This window comes from Carassius carassius, chromosome 3, assembly GCF_963082965.1.
Source record: "Carassius carassius chromosome 3, fCarCar2.1, whole genome shotgun sequence".
Lineage (NCBI taxonomy): Eukaryota > Metazoa > Chordata > Actinopteri > Cypriniformes > Cyprinidae > Carassius > Carassius carassius.
This window is the reverse complement of record NC_081757.1, coordinates 32,288,515-32,308,583: the sequence shown is the minus strand read 5'-3', so window position 1 is coordinate 32,308,583 and position 20,069 is coordinate 32,288,515.

Genomic DNA, 20,069 nt, shown 5'->3' with positions numbered 1-20,069 from the left:
AAATAGTGCTTCTGTTAAATTAAGTGAAATTTAGCCCAAATCTGCTCAAAAGCTTGTCTCTCTATTAGAGAAAGCTGCTTCATTCAATGTTCAGTGCAAATCTAGCCAAACTGACAGATGCTTATGTCTTATGAAATAAAATGTTTTCTGCAAAGCTGTAAGACAGATTTTAATGTGTTAGAAGTTATATGCAGAAAAAGTTGTTTTAGGACTTCAATGCTCAAGATGGTCAGTTTACAGGTTTCTGAGTCCAGTAATGTTGAATTAGTGCTTCTGTTCAAATGAAGTGAAATCTAGCCCAAATCTGCTCAAAAGCTTGTCTCTCTATTAGAGAAAGCTGTTTCATTCAATATTCAGTGCAAATCTAGCCAAACTGACAGATGCTTATGTCTTATGAAATAAAATGTTTTTGCAATGCTGTAAGACAGTTTTTAATGTGTTAGAAGTTATATGCACAAAAAGGTATTTTAGGACTTCTATGCTCAAGATTGTCAGTTTACAGGTTTCTGAGTCCAGTAATGTTGAAATAGTGCTTCTGTTCAAATGAAGTGAAATCTAGCCCAAATCTGCTCAAAAGCTTGTCTCTCTATTAGGGAAAGCTGCTTCATTCAATGTTCAGTGCAAATCTAGCCAAACTGACAGATGCTTATGTCTTATGAAATAAAATGTTTTCTGCAATGCTGTAAGACAGTTTTTAATGTGTTAGAAGTTATATGCACAAAAACTAATGTTAGAGCTTCAATGCTCAAGATTGTCAGTTTACAGGTTTCTGAGTCCAGTAATGTTGAAATAGTGCTTCTGTTCAAATGAAGTGAAATCTAGCCCAAATCTGCTCAAAAGCTTGTCTCTCTATTAGAGAAAGCTGCTTCATTCAATGTTCAGTGCAAATCTAGCCAAACTGACAGATACTTATGTCTTATGAAATAAAATGTTTTCTGCAATGCTGTAAGACAGTTTTTAATGTGTTAGAAGTTATATGCACAAAAAGTTATTTTAGGACTTCAATGCTCAAGATGGTCAGTTTACAGGTTTCTGAGTCCAGTAATTTTGAAATAGTGCTTCTGTTCAAATGAAGTGAAATCTAGCCCAAATCTGCTCAAAAGCTTGTCTCTCTATTAGAGAAAGCTGCTTCATTCAATATTCAGTGCAAATCTTGCCAAACTGAAAGAAGCTTATGCCTTATGAAATACAATGTTTTTGCAATGCTGTAAGACAGTTTTTAATGTGTTAGAAGTTATATGCACAAAAATGTATTTTAGGACTTCAATGCTCAAGATGGTCAGTTTACAGGTTTCTGAGTCCAGTAATGTTGAAATAGTGCTTCTGTTCAAATGAAGTGAAATCTAGCCCAAATCTGCTCAAAAGCTTGTCTCTCTATTAGGGAAAGCTGCTTCATTCAATGTTCAGTGCAAATCTAGCCAAACTGACAGATGCTTATGTCTTATGAAATAAAATGTTTTCTGCAATGCTGTAAGACAGTTTTTAATGTGTTAGAAGTTATATGCACAAAAACTAATGTTAGAGCTTCAATGCTCAAGATTGTCAGTTTACAGGTTTCTGAGCCCAGTAATGTTGAAATAGTGCTTCTGTTCAAATGAAGTGAAATCTAGCCCAAATCTGCTCAAAAGCTTGTCTCTCTATTAGAGAAAGCTGCTTCATTCAATGTTCAGTGCAAATCTAGCCAAACTGACAGATGCTTATGTCTTATGAAATAGAATGTTTTCTGCAATGCTGTAAGACAGTTTTTAATGTGTTAGAAGTTATATGCACAAAAAGGTATTTTAGGACTTCAATGCTCAAGATTGTCAGTTTACAGGTTTCTGAGTCCAGTAATGTTGAAATAGTGCTTCTGTTCAAATGAAGTGAAATCTAGCCCAAATCTGCTCAAAAGCTTGTCTCTCTATTAGAGAAAGCTGCTTCATTCAATGTTCAGTGCAAATCTAGCCAAACTGACAGATGCTTATGTCTTATGAAATAAAATGTTTTCTGCAATGCTGTAAGACAGTTTTTAATGTGTTAGAAGTTATATGCACAAAAAGTTATTTTAGGACTTCAATGCTCAAGATTGTCAGTTTACAGGTTTCTGAGTTCAGTAATGTTGAAATAGTGCTTCTGTTCAAATGAAGTGAAATCTAGCCCAAATCTGCTAAAAAGCTTCTCTCTCTGTGAGATAGAGCTGCTTCATTCAATGTTCAGTGCAAATCTTGCCAAACTGAAAGATGCTTATGTCTTATGAAATACAATGTTTTCTGCAATGCTGTAAGACAGTTTTTAATGTGTTAGAAGTTATATGCACAAAAACTAATGTTAGAGCTTCAATGCTCAAGATTGTCAGTTTACAGGTTTCTGAGTCCAGTAATGTTGAAATAGTGCTTCTGTTCAAATGAAGGGAAACATAGCCCAAATCTGCTCAAAAGCTTGTCTCTCTATTAGAGAAAGCTGCTTCATTCAATATTCAGTGCAAATCTTGCCAAACTGAAAGATGCTAATGCCTTATGAAATACAATGTTTTTGCAATGCTGTAAGACAGTTTTTAATGTGTTAGAAGTTATATGCACAAAAACTTATGTTAGGACTTTAATGCTCAAGATTGTCAGTTTACAGGTTTCTGAGTCCAGTAATGTTGAAATAGTGCTTCTGTTCAAATGAAGTGAAATCTAGCCCAAATCTGCTCAAAAGCTTGTCTCTCTATTAGAGAAAGCTGCTTCATTCAATGTTCAGTGCAAATCTAGCCAAGCTGACAGATGCTTATGTCTTATGAAATAAAATGTTTTCTGCAATGCTGTAAGACAGTTTTTAATGTGTTAGAAGTTATATGCACAAAAAGTTATTTTAGGACTTCAATGTTCAAGATGGTCAGTTTACAGGTTTCTGAGTCCAGTAATGTTGAAATAGTGCTTCTGTTCAAATGAAGTGAAATCTAGCCCAAATCTGCTCAAAAGCTTGTCTCTCTATTAGAGAAAGCTGCTTCATTCAATGTTCAGTGCAAATCTAGCCAAACTGACAGATGCTTATGTCTTATGAAATAAAATGTTTTCTGCAATGCTGTAGGACAGTTTTTAATGTGTTAGAAGTTATATGCACAAAAACTAATGTTAGAGCTTCAATGCTCAAGATTGTCAGTTTACAGGTTTCTGAGTCCAGTAATGTTGAAATAGTGCTTCTGTTCAAATGAAGGGAAACATAGCCCAAATCTGCTCAAAAGCTTGTCTCTCTATTAGAGAAAGCTGCTTCATTCAATATTCAGTGCAAATCTTGCCAAACTGAAAGATGCTAATGCCTTATGAAATACAATGTTTTTGCAATGCTGTAAGACAGTTTTTAATGTGTTAGAAGTTATATGCACAAAAACCTATGTTAGGACTTTAATGCTCAAGATTGTCAGTTTACAGGTTTCTGAGTCCAGTAATGTTGAAATAGTGCTTCTGTTCAAATGAAGTGAAATCTAGCCCAAATCTGCTAAAAAGCTTCTCTCTCTGTGAGATAGAGCTGCTTCATTCAATGTTCAGTGCAAATCTTGCCAAACTGAAAGATGCTTATGTCTTATGAAATACAATGTTTTCTGCAATGCTGTAAGACAGTTTTTAATGTGTTAGAAGTTATATGCACAAAAACTATTGTTAGAGCTTCAATGCTCAAGATTGTCAGTTTACAGGTTTCTGAGTCCAGTAATGTTGAAATAGTGCTTCTGTTCAAATGAAGGGAAACATAGCCCAAATCTGCTCAAAAGCTTGTCTCTCTATTAGAGAAAGCTGCTTCATTCAATATTCAGTGCAAATCTTGCCAAACTGAAAGATGCTAATGCCTTATGAAATACAATGTTTTTGCAATGCTGTAAGACAGTTTTTAATGTGTTAGAAGTTATATGCACAAAAACCTATGTTAGGACTTTAATGCTCAAGATTGTCAGTTTACAGGTTTCTGAGTCAGTAATGTTGAAATAGTGCTTCTGTTCAAATGAAGTGAAATCTAGCCCAAATCTGCTAAAAAGCTTCTCTCTCTGTGAGATAGAGCTGCTTCATTCAATGTTCAGTGCAAATCTTGCCAAACTGAAAGATGCTTATGTCTTATGAAATACAATGTTTTCTGCAATGCTGTAAGACAGTTTTTAATGTGTTAGAAGTTATATGCACAAAAACTATTGTTAGAGCTTCAATGCTCAAGATTGTCAGTTTACAGGTTTCTGAGTCCAGTAATGTTGAAATAGTGCTTCTGTTCAAATGAAGGGAAACATAGCCCAAATCTGCTCAAAAGCTTGTCTCTCTATTAGAGAAAGCTGCTTCATTCAATATTCAGTGCAAATCTTGCCAAACTGAAAGATGCTAATGCCTTATGAAATACAATGTTTTTGCAATGCTGTAAGACAGTTTTTAATGTGTTAGAAGTTATATGCACAAAAACTAATGTTAGAGCTTCAATGCTCAAGATTGTCAGTTTACAGGTTTCTGAGTCCAGTAATGTTGAAATAGTGCTTCTGTTCAAATGAAGTGAAATCTAGCCCAAATCTGCTCAAAAGCTTGTCTCTCTATTAGAGAAAGCTGCTTCATTCAATATTCAGTGCAAATCTTGCCAAACTGAAAGATGCTAATGCCTTATGAAATACAATGTTTTTGCAATGCTGTAAGACAGTTTTTAATGTGTTAGAAGTTATATGCACAAAAACTAATGTTAGAGCTTCAATGCTCAAGATTGTCAGTTTACAGGTTTCTGAGTCCAGTAATGTTGAAATAGTGCTTCTGTTCAAATGAAGTGAAATCTAGCCCAAATCTGCTCAAAAGCTTGTCTCTCTATTAGAGAAAGCTGCTTCATTCAATATTCAGTGCAAATCTTGCCAAACTGAAAGATGCTTATGCCTTATGAAATACAATGTTTTTGCAATGCTGTAAGACAGTTTTTAATGTGTTAGAAGTTATATGCACAAAAAGTTATTTTAGGACTTCAATGCTCAAGATGGTCAGTTTACAGGTTTCTGATTCCAGTAATGTTGAAATAGTGCTTCTGTTCAAATGAAGTGAAATCTAGCCCAAATCTGCTCAAAAGCTTGTCTCTCTATTAGAGAAAGCTGCTTCATTCAATGTTGAGTGAAAATCTAGCCAAACTGACAGATGCTTATGTCTTATGAAATAAAATGTTTTCTGCAATGCTGTAAGACAGTTTTTAATGTGTTAGAAGTTATATGCACAAAAAGTTATTTTAGGACTTTAATGCTCAAGATGGTCAGTTTACAGGTTTCTGAGTCCAGTAATGTTGAAATAGTGCTTCTGTTCAAATGAAGTGAAATCTAGCCCAAATCTGCTCAAAAGCTTGTCTCTCTATTAGAGAAAGCTGCTTCATTCAATGTTCAGTGCAAATCTAGATAAAACTGACAGATGCTTATGTCTTATGAAATAAAATGTTTTCTGCAATGCTGTAAGACAAGTTTTTAATGTGTTAGAAGTTATTTGCACAAAAAGTTATTTTAGGACTTTAATGCTCAAGATGGTCAGTTTACAGGTTTCTGAGTTCAGTAATGTTGAAATAGTGCTTCTGTTCAAATGAAGTGAAATCTAGCCCAAATCTGCTAAAAAGCTTCTCTCTCTGTGAGATAGAGCTGCTTCATTCAATGTTCAGTGCAAATCTTGCCAAACGGAAAGATGCTTATGTCTTATGAAATACAATGTTTTCTGCAATGCTGTAAGACAGTTTTTAATGTGTTAGAAGTTATATGCACAAAAACTATTGTTAGAGCTTCAATGCTCAAGATTGTCAGTTTACAGGTTTCTGAGTCCAGTAATGTTGAAATAGTGCTTCTGTTCAAATGAAGGGAAACATAGCCCAAATCTGCTCAAAAGCTTGTCTCTCTATTAGAGAAAGCTGCTTCATTCAATATTCAGTGCAAATCTTGCCAAACTGAAAGATGCTTATGCCTTATGAAATACAATGTTTTTGCAATGCTGTAAGACAGTTTTTAATGTGTTAGAAGTTATATGCACAAAAACTAATGTTAGAGCTTCAATGCTCAAGATTGTCAGTTTACAGGTTTCTGAGTCCAGTAATGTTGAAATAGTGCTTCTGTTCAAATGAAGGGAAACATAGCCCAAATCTGCTCAAAAGCTTGTGTCTCTATTAGAGAAAGCTGCTTCATTCAATGTTCAGTGCAAATCTAGCCAAACTGACAGATGCTTATGTCTTATGAAATAAAATGTTTTCTGCAATGCTGTAAGACAGTTTTTAATGTGTTAGAAGTTATATGCAGAAAAAGTTATTTTAGGACTTCAATGCTCAAGATGGTCAGTTTACAGGTTTCTGAGTCCAGTAATGTTGAAATAGTGCTTCTGTTAAATTAAGTGAAATTTAGCCCAAATCTGCTCAAAAGCTTGTCTCTCTATTAGAGAAAGCTGCTTCATTCAATGTTCAGTGCAAATCTAGCCAAACTGACAGATGCTTATGTCTTATGAAATAAAATGTTTTCTGCAATGCTGTAAGACAGATTTTAATGTGTTAGAAGTTATATGCAGAAAAAGTTGTTTTAGGACTTCAATGCTCAAGATGGTCAGTTTACAGGTTTCTGAGTCCAGTAATGTTGAAATAGTGCTTCTGTTCAAATGAAGTGAAATCTAGCCCAAATCTGCTCAAAAGCTTGTCTCTCTATTAGAGAAAGCTGCTTCATTCAATATTCAGTGCAAATCTAGCCAAACTGACAGATGCTTATGTCTTATGAAATAAAATGTTTTTGCAATGCTGTAAGACAGTTTTTAATGTGTTAGAAGTTATATGCAGAAAAAGTTGTTTTAGGACTTCAATGCTCAAGGTGGTCAGTTTACAGGTTTCTGAGTCCAGTAATGTTGAAATAGTGCTTCTGTTCAAATGAAGTGAAATCTAGCCCAAATCTGCTCAAAAGCTTGTCTCTCTATTAGGGAAAGCTGCTTCATTCAATGTTCAGTGCAAATCTAGCCAAACTGACAGATGCTTATGTCTTATGAAATAAAATGTTTTCTGCAATGCTGTAAGACAGTTTTTAATGTGTTAGAAGTTATATGCACAAAAACTAATGTTAGAGCTTCAATGCTCAAGATTGTCAGTTTACAGGTTTCTGAGTCCAGTAATGTTGAAATAGTGCTTCTGTTCAAATGAAGTGAAATCTAGCCCAAATCTGCTCAAAAGCTTGTCTCTCTATTAGAGAAAGCTGCTTCATTCAATGTTCAGTGCAAATCTAGCCAAACTGACAGATGCTTATGTCTTATGAAATAAAATGTTTTCTGCAATGCTGTAAGACAGTTTTTAATGTGTTAGAAGTTATATGCACAAAAAGTTATTTTAGGACTTCAATGCTCAAGATGGTCAGTTTACAGGTTTCTGAGTCCAGTAATTTTGAAATAGTGCTTCTGTTCAAATGAAGTGAAATCTAGCCCAAATCTGCTCAAAAGCTTGTCTCTCTATTAGAGAAAGCTGCTTCATTCAATATTCAGTGCAAATCTTGCCAAACTGAAAGAAGCTTATGCCTTATGAAATACAATGTTTTTGCAATGCTGTAAGACAGTTTTTAATGTGTTAGAAGTTATATGCACAAAAATGTATTTTAGGACTTCAATGCTCAAGATGGTCAGTTTACAGGTTTCTGAGTCCAGTAATGTTGAAATAGTGCTTCTGTTCAAATGAAGTGAAATCTAGCCCAAATCTGCTCAAAAGCTTGTCTCTCTATTAGGGAAAGCTGCTTCATTCAATGTTCAGTGCAAATCTAGCCAAACTGACAGATGCTTATGTCTTATGAAATAAAATGTTTTCTGCAATGCTGTAAGACAGTTTTTAATGTGTTAGAAGTTATATGCACAAAAAGTTATTTTAGGACTTCAATGCTCAAGATGGTCAGTTTACAGGTTTCTGAGTCCAGTAATGTTGAAATAGTGCTTCTGTTCAAATGAAGTGAAATCTAGCCCAAATCTGCTCAAAAGCTTGTCTCTCTATTAGAGAAAGCTGCTTCATTCAATGTTCAGTGCAAATCTAGCCAAACTGACAGATGCTTATGTCTTATGAAATAAAATGTTTTCTGCAATGCTGTAAGACAGTTTTTAATGTGTTAGAAGTTATATGCACAAAAACTAATGTTAGAGCTTTAATGCTCAAGATTGTCAGTTTACAGGTTTCTGAGACCAGTAATGATGAAATAGTGCTTCTGTTCAAATGAAGTGAAATCTAGCCCAAATCTGCTAAAAAGCTTCTCTCTCTGTGAGATAGAGCTGCTTCATTCAATGTTCAGTTCAAATCTTGCCAAACTGAAAGATGCTTATGTCTTATGAAATACAATGTTTTCTGCAATGCTGTAAGACAGTTTTTAATGTGTTAGAAGTTATATGCACAAAAACTAATGTTAGAGCTTCAATGCTCAAGATTGTCAGTTTACAGGTTTCTGAGTCCAGTAATGTTGAAATAGTGCTTCTGTTCAAATGAAGGGAAACATAGCCCAAATCTGCTCAAAAGCTTCTCTCTCTGTGAGATAGAGCTGCTTCATTCAATGTTCAGTGCAAATTTTGCCAAACTGAAAGATGCTTATGTCTTATGAAATACAATGTTTTCTGCAATGCTGTAAGACAGTTTTTAATGTGTTAGAAGTTATATGCACAAAAACTAATGTTAGAGCTTCAATGCTCAAGATTGTCAGTTTACAGGTTTCTGAGTCCAGTAATGTTGAAATAGTGCTTCTGTTCAAATGAAGGGAAACATAGCCCAAATCTGCTCAAAAGCTTGTCTCTCTATTAGAGAAAGCTGCTTCATTCAATATTCAGTGCAAATCTTGCCAAACTGAAAGATGCTAATGCCTTATGAAATACAATGTTTTTGCAATGCTGTAAGACAGTTTTTAATGTGTTAGAAGTTATATGCACAAAAACTTATGTTAGGACTTTAATGCTCAAGATTATCAGTTTACAGGTTTCTGAGTCCAGTAATGTTGAAATAGTGCTTCTGTTCAAATGAAGTGAAATCTAGCCCAAATCTGCTCAAAAGCTTGTCTCTCTATTAGAGAAAGCTGCTTCATTCAATGTTCAGTGCAAATCTAGCCAAACTGACAGATGCTTATGTCTTATGAAATAAAATGTTTTCTGCAATGCTGTAAGACAGTTTTTAATGTGTTAGAAGTTATATGCACAAAAAGGTATTTTAGGACTTCAATGCTCAAGATTGTCAGTTTACAGGTTTCTGAGTCCAGTAATGTTGAAATAGTGCTTCTGTTCAAATGAAGTGAAATCTAGCCCAAATCTGCTCAAAAGCTTGTCTCTCTATTAGAGAAAGCTGCTTCATTCAATGTTCAGTGCAAATCTAGCCAAACTGACAGATGCTTATGTCTTATGAAATAAAATGTTTTCTGCAATGCTGTAAGACAGTTTTTAATGTGTTAGAAGTTATATGCACAAAAAGTTATTTTAGGACTTCAATGCTCAAGATTGTCAGTTTACAGGTTTCTGAGTTCAGTAATGTTGAAATAGTGCTTCTGTTCAAATGAAGTGAAATCTAGCCCAAATCTGCTAAAAAGCTTCTCTCTCTGTGAGATAGAGCTGCTTCATTCAATGTTCAGTGCAAATCTTGCCAAACTGAAAGATGCTTATGTCTTATGAAATACAATGTTTTCTGCAATGCTGTAAGACAGTTTTTAATGTGTTAGAAGTTATATGCACAAAAACTAATGTTAGGACTTTAATGCTCAAGATTGTCAGTTTACAGGTTTCTGAGTCCAGTAATGTTGAAATAGTGCTTCTGTTCAAATGAAGGGAAACATAGCCCAAATCTGCTCAAAAGCTTGTGTCTCTATTAGAGAAAGCTGCTTCATTCAATATTCAGTGCAAATCTTGCCAAACTGAAAGATGCTAATGCCTTATGAAATACAATGTTTTTGCAATGCTGTAAGACAGTTTTTAATGTGTTAGAAGTTATATGCACAAAAACTTATGTTAGGACTTTAATGCTCAAGATTGTCAGTTTACAGGTTTCTGAGTCCAGTAATGTTGAAATAGTGCTTCTGTTCAAATGAAGTGAAATCTAGCCCAAATCTGCTCAAAAGCTTGTCTCTCTATTAGAGAAAGCTACTTCATTCATTGTTCAGTGCAAATCTAGCCAAGCTGACAGATGCTTATGTCTTATGAAATAAAATGTTTTCTGCAATGCTGTAAGACAGTTTTTAATGTGTTAGAAGTTATATGCACAAAAAGTTATTTTAGGACTTCAATGTTCAAGATGGTCAGTTTACAGGTTTCTGAGTCCAGTAATGTTGAAATAGTGCTTCTGTTCAAATGAAGTGAAATCTAGCCCAAATCTGCTCAAAAGCTTGTCTCTCTATTAGAGAAAGCTGCTTCATTCAATGTTCAGTGCAAATCTAGCCAAACTGACAGATGCTTATGTCTTATGAAATAAAATGTTTTCTGCAATGCTGTAAGACAGTTTTTAATGTGTTAGAAGTTATATGCACAAAAAGTTATTTTAGGACTTTAATGCTCAAGATGGTCAGTTTACAGGTTTCTGAGTTCAGTAATGTTGAAATAGTGCTTCTGTTCAAATGAAGTGAAATCTAGCCCAAATCTGCTAAAAAGCTTCTCTCTCTGTGAGATAGAGCTGCTTCATTCAATGTTCAGTGCAAATCTTGCCAAACTGAAAGATGCTTATGTCTTATGAAATACAATGTTTTCTGCAATGCTGTAAGACAGTTTTTAATGTGTTAGAAGTTATATGCACAAAAACTAATGTTAGAGCTTCAATGCTCAAGATTGTCAGTTTACAGGTTTCTGAGTCCAGTAATGTTGAAATAGTGCTTCTGTTCAAATGAAGGGAAACATAGCCCAAATCTGCTCAAAAGCTTGTCTCTCTATTAGAGAAAGCTGCTTCATTCAATATTCAGTGCAAATCTTGCCAAACTGAAAGATGCTAATGCCTTATGAAATACAATGTTTTTGCAATGCTGTAAGACAGTTTTTAATGTGTTAGAAGTTATATGCACAAAAACTTATGTTAGGACTTTAATGCTCAAGATTGTCAGTTTACAGGTTTCTGAGTCCAGTAATGTTGAAATAGTGCTTCTGTTCAAATGAAGTGAAATCTAGCCCAAATCTGCTCAAAAGCTTGTCTCTCTATTAGAGAAAGCTGCTTCATTCAATGTTCAGTGCAAATCTAGCCAAACTGACAGATGCTTATGTCTTATGAAATCAAATGTTTTTGCAATGCTGTAAGACAGTTTTTAATGTGTTAGAAGTTATATGCACAAAAAGGTATTTTAGGACTTCAATGCTCAAGATTGTCAGTTTACAGGTTTCTGAGTCCAGTAATGTTGAAATAGTGCTTCTGTTCAAATGAAGTGAAATCTAGCCCAAATCTGCTCAAAAGCTTGTCTCTCTATTAGGGAAAGCTGCTTCATTCAATGTTCAGTGCAAATCTAGCCAAACTGACAGATGCTTATGTCTTATGAAATAAAATGTTTTCTGCAATGCTGTAAGACAGTTTTTAATGTGTTAGAAGTTATATGCAGAAAAAGTTATTTTAGGACTTCAATGCTCAAGATGGTCAGTTTACAGGTTTCTGAGTCCAGTAATGTTGAAATAGTGCTTCTATTCAAATGAAGTGAAATCTAGCCAAAATCTGCTCAATAGCGTGTCTCTCTATTAGAGAAAGCTGCTTCATTCAATATTCAGTGCAAATCTTGCCAAACTGAAAGAAGCTTATGCCTTATGAAATACAATGTTTTTGCAATGCTGTAAGACAGTTTTTAATGTGTTAGAAGTTATATGCACAAAAAGGTATTTTAGGACTTCAATGCTCAAGATTGTCAGTTTACAGGTTTCTGAGTCCAGTAATGTTGAAATAGTGCTTCTGTTCAAATGAAGTGAAATCTAGCCCAAATCTGCTCAAAAGCTTGTCTCTCTATTAGAGAAAGCTGCTTCATTCAATGTTCAGTGCAAATCTAGCCAAACTGACAGATGCTTATGTCTTATGAAATAAAATGTTTTCTGCAATGCTGTAAGACAGTTTTTAATGTGTTAGAAGTTATATGCACAAAAAGTTATTTTAGGACTTCAATGCTCAAGATGGTCAGTTTACAGGTTTCTGAGTCCAGTAATGTTGAAATAGTGCTTCTGTTCAAATGAAGTGAAATCTAGCCCAAATCTGCTCAAAAGCTTGTCTCTCTATTAGAGAAAGCTGCTTCATTCAATGTTCAGTGCAAATCTAGCCAAACTGACAGATGCTTATGTCTTATGAAATAAAATGTTTTCTGCAATGCTGTAAGACAGTTTTTAATGTGTTAGAAGTTATATGCACAAAAAGTTATTTTAGAGCTTCAATGCTCAAGATTGTCAGTTTACAGGTTTCTGAGTCCAGTAATGTTGAAATAGTGCTTCTGTTCAAATGAAGTTAAATCTAGCCCAAATCTGCTCAAAAGCTTGTCTCTCTATTAGGGAAAGCTGCTTCATTCAATGTTCAGTGCAAATCTAGCCAAACTGACAGATGCTTATGTCTTATGAAATAAAATGTTTTCTGCAATGCTGTAAGACAGTTTTTAATGTGTTAGAAGTTATATGCACAAAAACTAATGTTAGAGCTTTAATGCTCAAGATTGTCAGTTTACAGGTTTCTGAGTCCAGTAATGTTGAAATAGTGCTTCTGTTCAAATGAAGTGAAATCTAGCCCAAATCTGCTCAAAAGCTTGTCTCTCTATTAGAGAAAGCTGCTTCATTCAATGTTCAGTGCAAATCTAGCCAAACTGACAGATGCTTATGTCTTATGAAATAAAATGTTTTCTGCAATGCTGTAAGACAGTATTTAATGTGTTAGAAGTTATATGCACAAAAAGTTATTTTAGGACTTCAATGCTCAAGATGGTCAGTTTACAGGTTTCTGATTCCAGTAATGTTGAAATAGTGCTTCTGTTCAAATGAAGTGAAATCTAGCCCAAATCTGCTCAAAAGCTTGTCTCTCTATTAGAGAAAGCTGCTTCATTCAATGTTCAGTGCAAATCTAGCCAAACTGACAGATGCTTATGTCTTATGAAATAAAATGTTTTCTGCAATGCTGTAAGACAGTTTTTAATGTGTTAGAAGTTATATGCAGAAAAAGTTATTTTAGGACTTCAATGCTCAAGATGGTCAGTTTACAGGTTTCTGAGTCCAGTAATGTTGAAATAGTGCTTCTGTTCAAATGAAGTGAAATCTAGGCCAAATCTGCTCAAAAGCTTGTCTCTCTATTAGAGAAAGCTGCTTCATTCAATATTCAGTGCAAATCTTGCCAAACTGAAAGAAGCTTATGCCTTATGAAATACAATGTTTTTGCAATGCTGTAAGACAGTTTTTAATGTGTTAGAAGTTATATGCACAAAAAGGTATTTTAGGACTTCAATGCTCAATATGGTCAGTTTACTGGTTTCTGAGTCCAGTAATGTTGAAATAGTGCTTCTGTTCAAATGAAGTGAAATCTAGCCCAAATCTGCTCAAAAGCTTGTCTCTCTATTAGGGAAAGCTGCTTCATTCAATGTTCAGTGCAAATCTAGCCAAACTGACAGATGCTTATGTCTTATGAAATAAAATGTTTTCTGCAATGCTGTAAGACAGTTTTTAATGTGTTAGAAGTTATATGCACAAAAACTAATGTTAGAGCTTCAATGCTCAAGATTGTCAGTTTACAGGTTTCTGAGTCCAGTAATGTTGAAATAGTGCTTCTGTTCAAATGAAGTGAAATCTAGGCCAAATCTGCTCAAAAGCTTGTCTCTCTATTAGAGAAAGCTGCTTCATGCAATGTTCAGTGCAAATCTAGCCAAACTGACAGATGCTTATGTCTTATGAAATAAAATGTTTTCTGCAATGCTGTAAGACAGTTTTTAATGTGTTAGAAGTTATATGCACAAAAAGTTATTTTAGGACTTCAATGCTCAAGATGGTCAGTTTACAGGTTTCTGAGTTCAGTAATGTTGAAATAGTGCTTCTGTTCAAATGAAGTGAAATCTAGCCCAAATCTGCTCAAAAGCTTGTCTCTCTATTAGAGAAAGCTGCTTCATTCAATATTCAGTGCAAATCTTGCCAAACTGAAAGATGCTTATGCCTTATGAAATACAATGTTTTTGCAATGCTGTAAGACAGTTTTTAATGTGTTAGAAGTTATATGCACAAAAAGTTATTTTAGGACTTCAATGCTCAAGATGGTCAGTTTACAGGTTTCTGATTCCAGTAATGTTGAAATAGTGCTTCTGTTCAAATGAAGTGAAATCTAGCCCAAATCTGCTCAAAAGCTTGTCTCTCTATTAGAGAAAGCTGCTTCATTCAATGTTCAGTGCAAATCTAGCCAAACTGACAGATGCTTATGTCTTATGAAATAAAATGTTTTCTGCAATGCTGTAAGACAGTTTTTAATGTGTTAGAAGTTATATGCACAAAAACTAATGTTAGAGCTTCAATGCTCAAGATTGTCAGTTTACAGGTTTCTGAGTCCAGTAATGTTGAAATAGTGCTTCTGTTCAAATGAAGGGAAACATAGCCCAAATCTGCTCAAAAGCTTGTCTCTGTATTAGAGAAAGCTGCTTCATTCAATATTCAGTGCAAATCTTGCCAAACTGAAAGATGCTAATGCCTTATGAAATACAATGTTTTTGCAATGCTGTAAGACAGTTTTTAATGTGTTAGAAGTTATATGCACAAAAACTTATGTTAGGACTTTAATGCTCAAGATTGTCAGTTTACAGGTTTCTGAGTCCAGTAATGTTGAAATAGTGCTTCTGTTCAAATGAAGTGAAATCTAGCCCAAATCTGCTCAAAAGCTTGTCTCTCTATTAGAGAAAGCTGCTTCATTCAATGTTCAGTGCAAATCTAGCCAAACTGACAGATGCTTATGTCTTATGAAATAAAATGTTTTCTGCAATGCTGTAAGACAGTTTTTAATGTGTTAGAAGTTATATGCACAAAAAGTTATTTTAGGACTTCAATGCTCAAGATGGTCAGTTTACAGGTTTCTGAGTTCAGTAATGTTGAAATAGTGCTTCTGTTCAAATGAAGTGAAATCTAGCCCAAATCTGCTCAAAAGCTTGTCTCTCTATTAGAGAAAGCTGCTTCATTCAATATTCAGTGCAAATCTTGCCAAACTGAAAGATGCTTATGCCTTATGAAATACAATGTTTTTGCAATGCTGTAAGACAGTTTTTAATGTGTTAGAAGTTATATGCACAAAAAGTTATTTTAGGACTTCAATGCTCAAGATGGTCAGTTTACAGGTTTCTGATTCCAGTAATGTTGAAATAGTGCTTCTGTTCAAATGAAGTGAAATCTAGCCCAAATCTGCTCAAAAGCTTGTCTCTCTATTAGAGAAAGCTGCTTCATTCAATGTTCAGTGCAAATCTAGCCAAACTGACAGATGCTTATGTCTTATGAAATAAAATGTTTTCTGCAATGCTGTAAGACAGTTTTTAATGTGTTAGAAGTTATATGCACAAAAAGTTATTTTAGAGCTTCAATGCTCAAAATTGTCAGTTTACAGGTTTCTGATTCCAGTAATGTTGAAATAGTGCTTCTGTTCAAATGAAGTGAAATCTAGCCCAAATCTGCTAAAAAGCTTCTCTCTCTGTGAGATAGAGCTGCTTCATTCAATGTTCAGTTCAAATCTTGCCAAACTGAAAGATGCTTATGTCTTATGAAATACAATGTTTTCTGCAATGCTGTAAGACAGTTTTTAATGTGTTAGAAGTTATATGCACAAAAACTAATGTTAGAGCTTCAATGCTCAAGATTGTCAGTTTACAGGTTTCTGAGTCCAGTAATGTTGAAATAGTGCTTCTGTTCAAATGAAGGGAAACATAGCCCAAATCTGCTCAAAAGCTTGTCTCTCTATTAGAGAAAGCTGCTTAATTCAATATTCAGTGCAAATCTTGCCAAACTGAAAGATGCTAATGCCTTATGAAATACAATGTTTTTGCAATGCTGTAAGACAGTTTTTAATGTGTTAGAAGTTATATGCACAAAAACTTATGTTAGAACTTCAATGCTCAAGATTGTCAGTTTACAGGTTTCTGAGTCCACTAATGTTCAAATAGTGCTTCTGTTCAAACGAACTGCAAACTAGCCCAAATCGGCTTAAAACCTTCTCTCTTAATGTCAGAAAGCTGCTTCATGCAATGATTAGTGCAAAACTTGCCAAACTGAAAGATGCTTATGTCATATCAAATATAATGTTTTTGCAATGCAGTAAAACAGTTTTTAATGTGTTAGAAGTTATATGCACAAAATCTTGTTTCAGCTTCAATGCTCAAGATTGTCAGTTTACAGGTTTCTGGGACCACTAATGTTCAAATAGTGCTTCTGTTCAAATGAACTGCAAACTAGCCCAAATCGGCTTAAAACCTTCTCTCTCAATGACAGAAAGCTGCTTCATGCAATGTTTAGTGCAAAACATCACAAACTGAAAGATGCTTATGTCTAATGAAATAAAATGTTTTTTGCAATGCAGTGAGACAGTTTTTAATGTGTTAGAAGTTATATGCATAAAAACTTGTGTTTCAGCCTTAGTGCTCAAGATTGTCAGTTTACAAGTTTCTGGGACCACTAATGTTCAAATAGTGCTTTTGTTCAAATGAACTGCAAACTAGCCCAAATCTGCTTAAAACCTTCTCTCTCAATGACTTAAAGCTGCTTCATGCAATGTTTAGTGCAAAACTTCCCAAACTGAAAGATGCTTATGTCTTATGAAATATAATGTTTTTTACAATGCAGTAATACAGTTTTTAATGTGTTAGAAGTTATATGCACAAAATCTTATGTTTCAGCTTCAGTGCTCAAGATTGTCAGTTTACAGGTTTCTGAGTCCACTAATGTTCAAAAAGTGCTTTTGTTCAAATGAACGGCAAACTAGCCCTAATCTGCTTAAAACCTTCTCTCTCAATGACAGAAAGCTGCTTCATGCAATGTTTAGTGCAAAACTTCACAAACTGAAAGATGCTTATGTCTAATGAAATATAATGTTTTTTTACAATGCAGTAAAACAGTTTTTAATGTGTTAGAAGTTATATGCACAAAGTCTTATGTTAGAACTTCAATGCTCAAGATTGTCAGTTTACAGGTTTCTGAGTCCACTAATGTTCAAATAGTGCTTCTGTTCAAATGAACTGCAAACTAGCCCAAATTGGCTTAAAACCTTCTCTCTCAATGTCAGAAAGCTGCTTCATGCAATGTTTAGTGCAAAACTTCACTAACTGAAAGATTCTTATGTCTAATGAAATAAAATGTTTTTTGCAATGCATTGAGACAGTTTTTAATGTGTTAGAAGTTATATGCACAAAAACTTATGTTTCAGCTTCAGTGCTCAAGATTGTCAGTTTACAGGTTTCTAAATCCACTAATGTTTAAATAGTGCTTCTGTTCAAATGAACTGCAAACTAGCCCAAATCGGCTTAAAACCTTCTCTCTCAATGTCAGAAAGCTGCTTCATGCAATGTTTAGTGCAAAACTTGCCAAACTGAAAAGATGCTTATGTCTTATCAAATATAATGTTTTTACAATGCAGTGAAACAGTTTTTAATGTGTTAGAAGTTATATGCACAAAATCTTGTTTCAGCTTCAATGCTCAAGATTGTCAGTTTACAGGTTTCTGAGTCCACTAATGTTCAAATAGTGTTTCTGTTCAAATGAACTGCAAACTAGCCCAAATCTGCTTAAAACCTTCTCTCTCAATGACAGAAAGCTGCTACATTCAATATTTAGTGCAAAACTTCACAAACTGAAAGATGCTTATGTCTTATGAAATATAATGTTTTTTTTTACAATGCAGTAAAACAGTTTTTAATTTGTTAGAAGTTATATGCACAAAATCTTATGTTAGAACTTCAATGCTCAAAATTGTCAGTTTACAGGTTTCTGAGTCCACTAATGTTCAAATAGTGCTTATGTTCAAATGAACTGCAAACTAGCCCAAATCTGCTTAAAACCTTCTCTCTCAATGTCAGAAAGCTGCTTCATCCAAAGCTTAGTGCAAAACTTGCCAAACTGAAAGATGCTTATGTCTTATCAAATATAATGTTTTTACAATGCAGTAAAACAGTTTTTAATGTGTTAGAAGTTATATGCACAAAATCTTGTTTCAGCTTCAATGCTCAAGATTGTCAGTTTACAGGTTTCTGGGACCACTAATGTTCAAATAGTGCTTCTGTTCAAATGAACTGCAAACTAGCCCAAATCTGCTTTAAACCTTCTCTCTCAATGAGAGAAAGCTGCTACATTCAATATTTAGTGCAAAACTTCACAAACTGAAAGATGCTTATATCTTATGAAATATAATGTTTTTTTACAATGCAGTAAAACAGATTTTAATGTGTTAGAAGTTATATGCACAAAGTCTTATGTTAAAACTTCAATGCTCAAGATTGTCAGTTTACAGGTTTCTGAGTCCACTAATGTTCAAATAGTGCTTCTGTTCAAATGAACTGCAAACTAGCCCAAATCTGCTTAAAACCTTCTCTCTCAATGACAGAAAGCTGCTTCATGCAATGTTTAGTGCAAAACTTCACAAACTGAAAGATGCTTATGTCTAATGAAATAAAATGTTTTTTTTGCAATGCAGTGAGACAGTTTTTAATGTGTTAGAAGTTATATGCACAAAAAATTATGTTTCAGCTTCAGTTCTCAAGATTGTCAGTTTACAGGTTTCTGGGACCACTAATGTTCAAATAGTGCTTCTGTTCAAATGAACTGCAAACTTGCCCAAATCTGCTTAAAACCTTCTCTCTCAATGACAGAAAGCTGCTTCATGCAATGTTTAGTGCAAAACTTCACAAACTGAAAGATGCTTATGTCTAATGAAATAAAATGTTTTTTGCAATGCAGTGAGACAGTTTTTAATGTGTTAGAAGTTATATGCACAAAAACTTATGTTTCAGCTTCAGTGCTCAAGATTGTCAGTTTACAGGTTTCTGGGACCACTAATGTTCAAATAGTGCTTCTATTCAAATGAACTGCAAACTAGCCCAAATCTGCTTTAAACCTTCTCTCTCAACGAGAGAAAGCTGCTACATTCAATATTTAGTGCAAAACTTCGCAAACTTAAAGATGCTTATGTCTTATGAAATATGATGTTTTTTTACAATGCAGTAAAACAGTTTTTAATGTTTTAGAAGTTATATGCACAAAATCTTATGTAAGAGCTTCAAATGCTCAAGATTGTCAGTTTACAGGTTTCTGAGTCCACTAATGTTCAAATAGTACTTCTGTTCAAATGAACTGCAAACTAGCCCAAATCTGCTTAAAACCTTCTCTCTCAATGTCAGAAAGCTGCTTCATGCAATGATTAGTGCAAAACTTGCCAAACTGAAAGATGCTTATGTCTTATCAAATATAATAATTTTACAATGCAGTTAAAAAGTTTTTAATGTGTTAGAAGTTATATGCACAAAATGTTGTTTCAGCTTCAATGCTCAAGATTGTCAGTTTACAGGTTTCTGGGACCACTAATGTTCAAATAGTGCTTCTGTTGAAATGAACTGCAAGCTAGCCCAAATCTGCTTTAAACCTTCTCTCTCAATGAGGGAAAAAAGCTGCTACATTCAATATTTAGTGCAAAACTTCACAAACTGAAAGATCACTTTTTAATGTGTTAGAAGTTATATGCACAAAAACGTACTCGGTTACTAACGTAACCTCGGTTCCCTGAGATGAGGGAACGAGTACTGCGTAAGCTAGCTTACGCTATGGGAAAAGGTCCCCTTTTCTCGAGAATATGAAGCCAAAAATTATCCTTAATTTTTAAATAATGTAAAACGCAGTGCTGCAGAACAGCAGACCCAAGCGAAGCGGCTCGCGCGCTTATTGGCTGTGCTGCGGCAACTGCAGCAACCTATGGTGAGGCGGTGGAGAGTAACGAACCAATGGGGGCGCTTCGCGCCCATTGGACGTCAGAGCGCGCCAAAATAGGCGTGGCTGGAACTATATAAGCAACCGCTTCACCATAGGGATCAGGTTTTAAATCGACTGAAGCGATCACCCGGTCCGAGCACATAGCACGGCAGGTTACGCTGTACTCGTTCCCTCATCTCAGGGAACCGAGGTTACGTTAGTAACCGAGTACGTTCCCTTTCGAGAGTACTCTCG